Here is a 9,272-nt window from a genome sequence, read left to right on the forward strand (position 1 = left end):
ACATATCTGATGATGTTCCCAACTACTAGAAAGAATAGTTTTAACCATTGACCTTAACATAAAAGACAGAACTGTTGTAACGTATCCGATTAGGTTTTCAGATTCATGATGGAAAGGAAATAACTGTGCAGGTGTGACACTCTTCACCATTGTAGCCTCTGGTCATTGTCTGGTCATTGTGGTCATCTTAGATAACCTCTGACCTTTTCATATCTCATTCCATATTGAATGGCATGTCTTTAATATTGAATTGTTTTCATATGATATCCAACAACACTGCCCCTGGCAAATATTCCATTCACTGCAACCGGAAATAACAATTAACTTTAAAGGTCAAACTATTTTAATAAGATTTGTTGTTTTTATTGCATACATGATTAGCTCTTAATGATTTGTCCATTATTTAACACAATTGGTCATTTCTGTTTTAAGACTCATTGAAGCAGTGAACTACTCTAAAGTACAGAAGCTGGTTTTACTCTTGACTAGCGGTATATAGTGTAATCCCTATACGTAAAATATACTTCATCATTATTCCATTAAATTTTCAAAATGTTTTGAACGAAATGTCTTCTGATATCCACGAGGAAGCTTGTCAGCAAAGGGGCAAGAGTTAAAAAAAATCGCCGTTTAAAATACTATAGCATTTTTGACTTTCGATAATGAAATCGTTCCAGAACAAAAATTGTCAGAAACTTTTGTACAAAATTAGAGATACCACAAAAACATAGTATTGCTTAGTTATGTTGCAAAACCTCGTGTGCGTCTTTCCTGCATGCCCAGGTTAAAGCTCATCCTTGCCGATATCGACTTCTTTCAAATTAGGGTTTTCAGCACACTATACGTCTTAAAGCTTCTTAGACAGATTCTTAATTTGAATTGTTAATATTATCAGATCGACCAATCTTTGAAACAACTTTAATAGAATTTATAACAAGGTTTTTTTTTATTGATGTGACCCTATTTTGTCAGTATTTAAATTTTAGGATAAAATTTTTCAATATTTTGATGTTTTTCTAAGCTTTAATTTCCTCTTTAACTATTGAACCTTGAGATGTTTTTTTGTTGTTTCTTGTGTTTTGTGAAGAGAATAATATAATTTTCGTCTTGGTGTCGAGTTTGACAAGGTTAATTAACTAATATGACCTAGGGTCGGGGTTTGTTTGAAGATTTAAGACCAGGTAAACCGTGAGACGATGTCACACCTGGTAAAAGAGCTGACCACAAGAACAGGTGACAATCCATAACTACACCAAGTCTTGAAATTAGTTTAACGGGTCGATTCCTCCAAACTAATCTTTACCGTTGTTATGCAAAAGGAGCACGCATCAAGCGAAAAATCAAGGAAAATCACACGGGATATTACAAAGACGTGGAATATATTTCACGGTTCGGTGATAGTGATATTTATCGCAATTCTTGAACGAGCGAGTTCAAGTAAATGGGATATTTTCTTTTATGTTGAATCTAGTTTGTCTTCTGTTTGGATGAGGTTCGGCTTGTCAAATCATTTGGATTGAAAACCTAACCTAAAACGCACCCATCAATTCCATCTTCTCTGTTATGTTTCAATGTACATCACGAAACCAAAGGGGTTTTCTTCTTTGATGAAAGTGGAAGGAACTTGCAGTTTTAAGACACCGATGTCGCTTAAGATCTACAGAGCTTGTGTTCTCTGTGGTACCATTGCACAGAGTTCAACATTAAAAAGCAGTCATTCCAAGCTGGCAATAAATGAATAAGTAATTTTCGAACTGGTAGACATTGGTTGAAAAATTATCACCTTCATCATCTTAAGCGATGGACCTTATTTTAGTTTTCAATTTCTGACATCTTTATGAAACTACACTTTCAGAAATTGAAGCTGTTAAGGTATTCTTTCACGGGGTTCGTCTAATTCACCCCATAGAGGTGACAAATCTGAACAATAGTGTATCATGTACTACCTCTCTAACTATGACACCTCGTTGATAAAAAAAACTAACCACAAACTGTTATAAGAATATTTAATAATTTCACTTCTTTGTGTTTTAATTACACCGGAAAGATATGAGATCTTGGGAACAGGTTTAAATTTTTGTTGGAAGACACCGGTCTACACCGCCCCGTGGGGGAAACATGACCATTTTCCCAAGGTTCACCTCGACTTGACTAAAGATTGAGAGGGCTGTGTATATCGACTGACCGTCTATAACAATAAATTTCTCTTATTCTTCTATTTGCTTAGTAAATATACGAGGTTTTCAGCGGATAGACTTTAAGATTCTTGACGCATTTGTAGTAAACAATTCTTCTTCAATTCAAGTACAATTCGATTAAAATAAGACTATTCAACTCGCTGACACTCGGTCTATACAGGTATACCTTATCCACTGCAACGATATCTCGAAATTCAAATCTATTCTATATTTATGGCCCTGTAAATACATTATATTTAATTTCTCTCAATTGATATTAAAGATTGGCCTGTTAAGTGGTTGGAAGGGAGCAGATCAATTTTGGTTCAATAAGACGTACAGTTCTCATATTGTTCAGTGGTGGATCAAGGTTTACGTCCGTTGGGTGTTATCTGAGATTGCCCGAATTTTTACCTAGTTATAAGATTGTTACACGAAAAACTTGCTTTCGGGGCTGCGACTGCCCCCTCTACCCTTCCCCCTTTTGGCTCCGCCACTGATATTGTTGCAAATAGCTAAAATTTCATTATTTAAACGTAACAAAAGAGAATAATATTATCTGTGTTATTCTACACACGTGGTCATCCGGTCCTAAAAATCACAGCCCTAAATCTAACCCCTAACCACATTAAATGAATATTAACATGATAAGGGGCTATTTGAAGTGTCATAATGGTCACTCATGTATAAAATATCAGTCAAGTACATGTGAACAGTAGAGGCATTATATTCATATCACTACCAAGTGGAAGACAATCTTGAAGCTGACACTGCCCTTTAATAACGTTTTTAAAAAGGGTGTCAAATTTTAGATTATCCATCTGTAAAACATTTTTAAATATCCCTGTTAGGGCATTTGAACTAACCTTTGACCTTTTAAAACCGTATCGTTTATTCTTCAGTTGATTGCAATTTAGAAAAGTACACGGGAAGAAGAGTTAAATTGTATAGTGCCATGAACAATATATAATTGAAAAATGTTTTTTTTTAAGATTCTTTCTTATTCGCGTATTTTTGTCTCCAATATCACAAAAGATGTCTATCATCAACTGCATTGAATTAAAAAAAATGTGCGTGTGTGGATACTGGAACACTAGAAGATTACAAAAATAGCATGGCGATTGCATTGCTTACTTATTAACGTATTACACGTATTAAACATGTTTATCTGACAAACATGTTCAAAACGTGTAATGTTCCAACTGTCAATGATGCGGGTGTTCGTATGGGACTATAAAACGAAGACCGGTGTGTTACTGACCGTGCACGTTAAAGATCCCTCGACAGTTGGAAGTCGAAAAACAACAGGCTAATACCGATGCCCTGGCAAAATGTCCCTCATTGTACCCTGCATGGTGTTGCCCATCTTCATTAGCCCACAAGTTGCAGAAAAGTAAAACATAAAACTCCATTCATTTCAATTCATTGCAACTGACAAACAAGCACTGGTCAAAGAACACTAATGTTAGGTAAGTAGAACATGTTTCTGGGCAATTTTGTGATGTATAATTAATAGCATATGAACAATTTAATACATGTATTGAGTGCACTTGACAACTCTAGACAGCGTTCCATCTTGTTCTGTGAGTTTTTTTTGAACTAGTGGCCAATCCCAATTGACATGGTTACGGGTCCATCGATTGGTTGAATAATTATGACATACAACATGTTTTGCTTAACAGTTTATTCAGATCGTGGTTTGTATGTTAAATTATCCATATACATGTATATAGGTACTTTGAAGCACAAAACATCCCGATATGTATTACTATCAGACAATGACTCGGTTTAGAGGTTGCACAACACTTCAACAATTTTCGGATTGCAATGCAGAAACGTCTGTTAGACTGCAACCCGGCGAGCACATGGAATAGTTCTTAACGTGACTCAATATTGCAGACAGAGCTTAGAAAGACCAACGTCCGATTATTACTATTGGTGAGCCCCCTTTTAACTCAGCCCTAAATTTCAAAATCTACACCTGTGATCAAGTGTAACATGATATATGATACAGTATTAAAAGTAACGGTATCTGAATCTTTTAATAAAATTTAAAATGAGTTTTTTAAGATGAATTGTTTAGTTGTTCTGCTTGGTTGGAAAGTATTTGGGTTTTATAACGGTATATTTCTAAAGGAGATTCGACCTTTTCCAAATTTGGTTTAATTACTCCATACAAAATAAACAAGTCAATGTATGTAAGAGTTTCGATTTTGCTTTAAATAAATCTAAAAGCGAAATAAAAAATGACAAAAATATCATGTAAAGGAACATATCAGAAACTGTACTAATTTGGAATATTTGTTCAAAATTCTGACTTACCTTCTTTTTAGATTATAATTTTGTCTTTCAAATATTATCCAGAATAGACCTAGGCTATTTCATGGACCCCTCATAATGTTGGAATTTGTTTGTTCATACTGATTCTGTTTATTTCTCATTAGACCAGTGGGATAGGTATAGGCTATGCTTTTTGATTTCGATACCAATAGATCCTATTATAGAATACCTCATAATATTATATCGTTATTTATTTTTACTCGAAAATCAGACTAAGTATCTCGAAAATCCTACTTGTGACTCGATAATCTAACTCGGTGTCTGCAAAAACTATCTCAGTAACGCGAAAGCCCTATAATGTATTGCCCTTGGAAAGGCCCCAGCATAAGTTGTGAAACATTCTATATTGTGTGTTATTCTGGGGTTAGAGGTGGTGGACCAGTTGACTTCATTCAACCAGTCCCTATGGTAATCGATCCACTGAAAAGGAAACCAATGTGTATTTTTCTGCCATACCTAATTTAAGATTTTCAACAAACTAGTCTTAATTGGTAAGATTTGAAAAAAAACCCAAAGAATCTTCAAGGATACGCTGTAAATGTTATACACCGAAAGGGAACCAATGTGTATTCCTCTACCAGCAATGTATAGAAATTTCGAGTTTACGAGCTTGGATTTATTAATTACTGAATCGATTCTAATAACTAATAAAATCTAATAGATGTCCTAGGAAACTTCCGTATAAAATAAGTAAACCTGACAATATGCAGATCATCGTCGACCACGTAACATCATTTGTTTTGATCTCTAGTCATTCTGGTACATATGGCCTTTAGGGGTAGGTTATATTTTGAAGCCAGAGCTTCATCTTACAGGGTAATATGATCAGATATTGAATCGAGGTAACAATTTTTACCGTTAGTCACGTTTACCAGGCAAAACATCTTGTCAAAAGATTTTTTTTGTTAATTTTTTCCTTAGAGCTCGCATTGCAATTTTTTGAGGAAACTATCTTAAAAATTTCTTGTATTCTTGTTAAGTCATTTATGAAATTTCTTTTGAAAAATATACCGTTATGTTTAATGCGAGTTGAAAAGGTCTTTTGTTGCACGAGACGTACACCCGATAATATTCCGTTATAGGTTCCAAGGGCACCTTTTCATATGTAAATCAAGGAGAAGGGCTGCTCAGGTTTCTTATTTGATGCTAAGAAACAGGCCGTAAACATTTTTTTAAACGCCGAATCGGCTGTTGACGTCATGAGCAAATAATATCAGAGCAGTGGTGCACACGGACCCCTAGTTGTAATCTCGTTGTGCTTTATTATGCCCGCCCCTTTGAACTGTAGGCCTATCTCACTGGGAAATAGGAATTTGTCAAACATGAAACCTTTAATTCAGAGTTTTTACTGATCCTACTGTGACCAATTGTCAACGAATATTTTCACTTGACATGTAGTCCATGCAAATTGCCCACCATAACATCTGATTAGATAATAAGCTATAAGATAATAAACTTCGTGTAACGCATGCATTAAATGGATGAATTAAAATTCATAAAGACTTTGCTGATAATATCAGTGTCCTTGCAAAATGCAACTCAATGCACTTAGTTGGACAATGGCTTAACCAAGCCGTGGAAGGTTATGAGAAATCATCTCATCAACTCATCTTGAATGAGCACAACTAAACTGTTAAGTACAATTGTCAACTTTAAGTTTTACTGCAGGAGCAGAAGAGTATGATCTCTGGTTATTCGCTGCTTAATGGACAAGGGCTAGTCATTATTTAGTGGTTTGCTAGAAAGAATACAAATTAAACACTTTTGGGCTCTAAGAGAGTTGGACATAGTTGGGTTGGAGTCCCTGCCCCTTTTTTCGTGCTGTAGATATTGCAATTGGAATGGACCCAGTATAAGTTGTAAAACATTTCTGTGTTAACCTTCTGACTTGATTCAACCAGTCCCTATGGTAGTTGAGCCACTGAAGGAAACCAATGTGTATACCTCAGCCAGACTTAATTTAAGATTTTCAAAAAACTAGTCTTAATTGGTAAGATTTGAAAAAAAACCCCAAAGAATCTTGAAGAAGGATACACAGTAAATGTTATACATGATATAAGTCGTTGAAGTATCTAGAAGTATCAAAGAAATGACATTTTGGAATGTGAAAAAAATATACAATTTCAGTACGAATATTTTTTCTAAATATGATCACATTCTCGATGTCAGCAGGGTTCAAGCTAGACAATTATCTTTTGGATTTATGTAAAAATGAAATATACTGTTATGTTAATAGAAAATACCGTTATATTTACGCCTGAATAAACATCTATAGAATTATAAAACCACCGTTATAGATGGACTTTTTAAAGGGGTGTTGAATTTCAGATACACCTAAAAAAGAAAATATGAAAAAAACGTTATAATTTGAATATTAAAATTCCTTAGGTAATATTATCATGATTTTCATAAAAAAAAAACTTACATGATTTTATGTAAGAATTAATCAGTCGTTTTTCATTGTGCAGTTTTTTTAATGTCTTTCGATATAAAGCTGTCTTGCCATTTTACATCTTACATAAAAGTACCTAAGCATGTAACTACATTGTTAAAAACTACCGACGCAATTAAGGTGTTCAGATTGTACAATTCAGGAGGGCTGTTACACAAGAAATATTATTATCAAAATTACCTCCTTGTGTCCAATTCATATTCAATATCAAACTTAACGATCAATTTTTTGAGAGGTTCATTTTTGGAGGCTGATTTTAGTATTGGAAATATGTTAATAGTCTTCAGAAGTACTAGAAATGTAAGAAAATCGCAAAATTCTTTCAAAAGTATCTCAAACTTGGAAAAAACCTATGTCTTTACTATGTATCACAGAGTCGAGTCGTCCAACGCAGATAATTATGGACGTATTTGAAGAGTAAAATTTCGATGGTCAGCTGTGAACAATGTAACTGATTAGCTCAGCTTATATAATTCCCGTTTCTAAGACTAAAATATGATTTGTCAAAAAGAATGGCGCATCTGTTAAACAAAATATGTAGTTCGTTGTCTTAATCAAGTAGGAATAAGCAGGAATTTCGACCATTGATAGAGGAATCGCACATTTCTACTGATAACATGAACAGGATATCAAGATTGTTCCTATATTCAAGGGGGTCGCGTCTGACTAAAGAGAGCACAAGCTCAACGATGAGGACACCAAACCTATCTTGAAGAAGGAGAAATTAAGGCTAAGGACCGATGTTAAAAATTTATGACCACCTCGACCCCGTGAGGCATTCGTGAGCGTAACTTTTCAAAAGAATATTATTCTCACGCACGTTATGTGATCACACACGATTGGGCAGCTAACGAGCTTTCAAATTCTTTTTATTTTTTCCAATTATGCTATGGGGATTATCAAACAAAAGTGTATTAATTTGAGAAATTAAGATGAAGAAATTAGATTTGAAGTAATGAAAAGAGGGGTATTAAGTATACTATTATGTGGTTGTAAAATGATATGCGTATGTTGATTGAAGTAACTTAACAATGTAACATATAATCTCGGTCAAACCCTGCAAAATCCATTCGACTGCAGGGTTGGTGCACTCACTTTATGTAGCTGTTGATCTGGAAAAAAGACCTTCACAGAACCATGTGCTCTGTTAGCATTTCCAGTAACTGCATGTTCGAGTTTGTGATTCGTGATGATCGAGAGTAAATTTAAAGGGTCTTATAGTAAAATTTAAATGTCCAGATATGAATCACGTGATTAAAAGTCAATGGTTTTAAGACATGATATCTAAAATGAAGCACATTATTTTGTTGTCAAATTCTCGACAACCTCTTATGAATAAAGATAAAATAAAATCCGTCTTGAATTACACCTTATCTACAGTTCATTCACGAAATAGTACAAGTAGGTAGTAGTCACCCTAATAAATCCACACCTGGGATCATATGTTCATATGTATTAGTTTTACCATCTTCTTCATGTAATGCTCTGTCTCGTACCCTGGCTAAAATAGTCACCTTTCTAGTATCACGGGAAACAGTGATTTGATTTGATTGTAAGTGAGCGAATACAGTCAAGCATAGGCCCCGACAGACAGACTAAACATTATGGCTTATTGTTTACAGACTTTCTGTCAAGGACTCTAATTGGCTGTATTCGCTATCGTACAACCAAATCGCTGCATTTACACATTTTCTTAAGCAAGAAAGATAACTATTGCAATGTATAAGACGATTCATAATAGGTTGACAATGTTGCTTTACACACCTTTGACTATTGTGTAGGTATGGCCAAGTCTACAAAAAGGCAAATGATTCCAGATTCTACATAACCAGCAATAAGTTTTTTCTCTTCAAACCAGTACAGTAATTAGAGCGGAAAGTGCACCTCTTTAGTTAAATGTGTCGAATCGTTCAGATGAGACGATACAACGAGCGACCGTGTGCTATTGTGTGCGCCTCCACAGTCGGGAATCGAAAAAGAGTACAAGTCAATTACCATCGACCTTGCATTTATTTCTGCTTGGTGATCTTTAAAAAAACATTTGATCAAAACATAGGACAACAAAATTTCATTTCATTTCACTATTGCTCCGATGTTGACTACGGACTTTATTTTTCTAAATGAAAACCCTTTCAGTGACACCTGAAATCGAGTGGTATTTAAAAAAATATTATTACGATAAATACGTCTGAGAAAATCTAGGTTGTATTGACCGCCCTTTAAATCAGTTGAAACCCCTAACGTCAATACACTGTTCTTATTATTAAGATAAAGATATGAGTATTTTTTAAGAATATGTTACT

This window comes from Lottia gigantea, assembly GCF_000327385.1.
Source record: "Lottia gigantea unplaced genomic scaffold LOTGIsca_32, whole genome shotgun sequence".
Classification (NCBI taxonomy): Eukaryota; Metazoa; Mollusca; class Gastropoda; family Lottiidae; genus Lottia; species Lottia gigantea.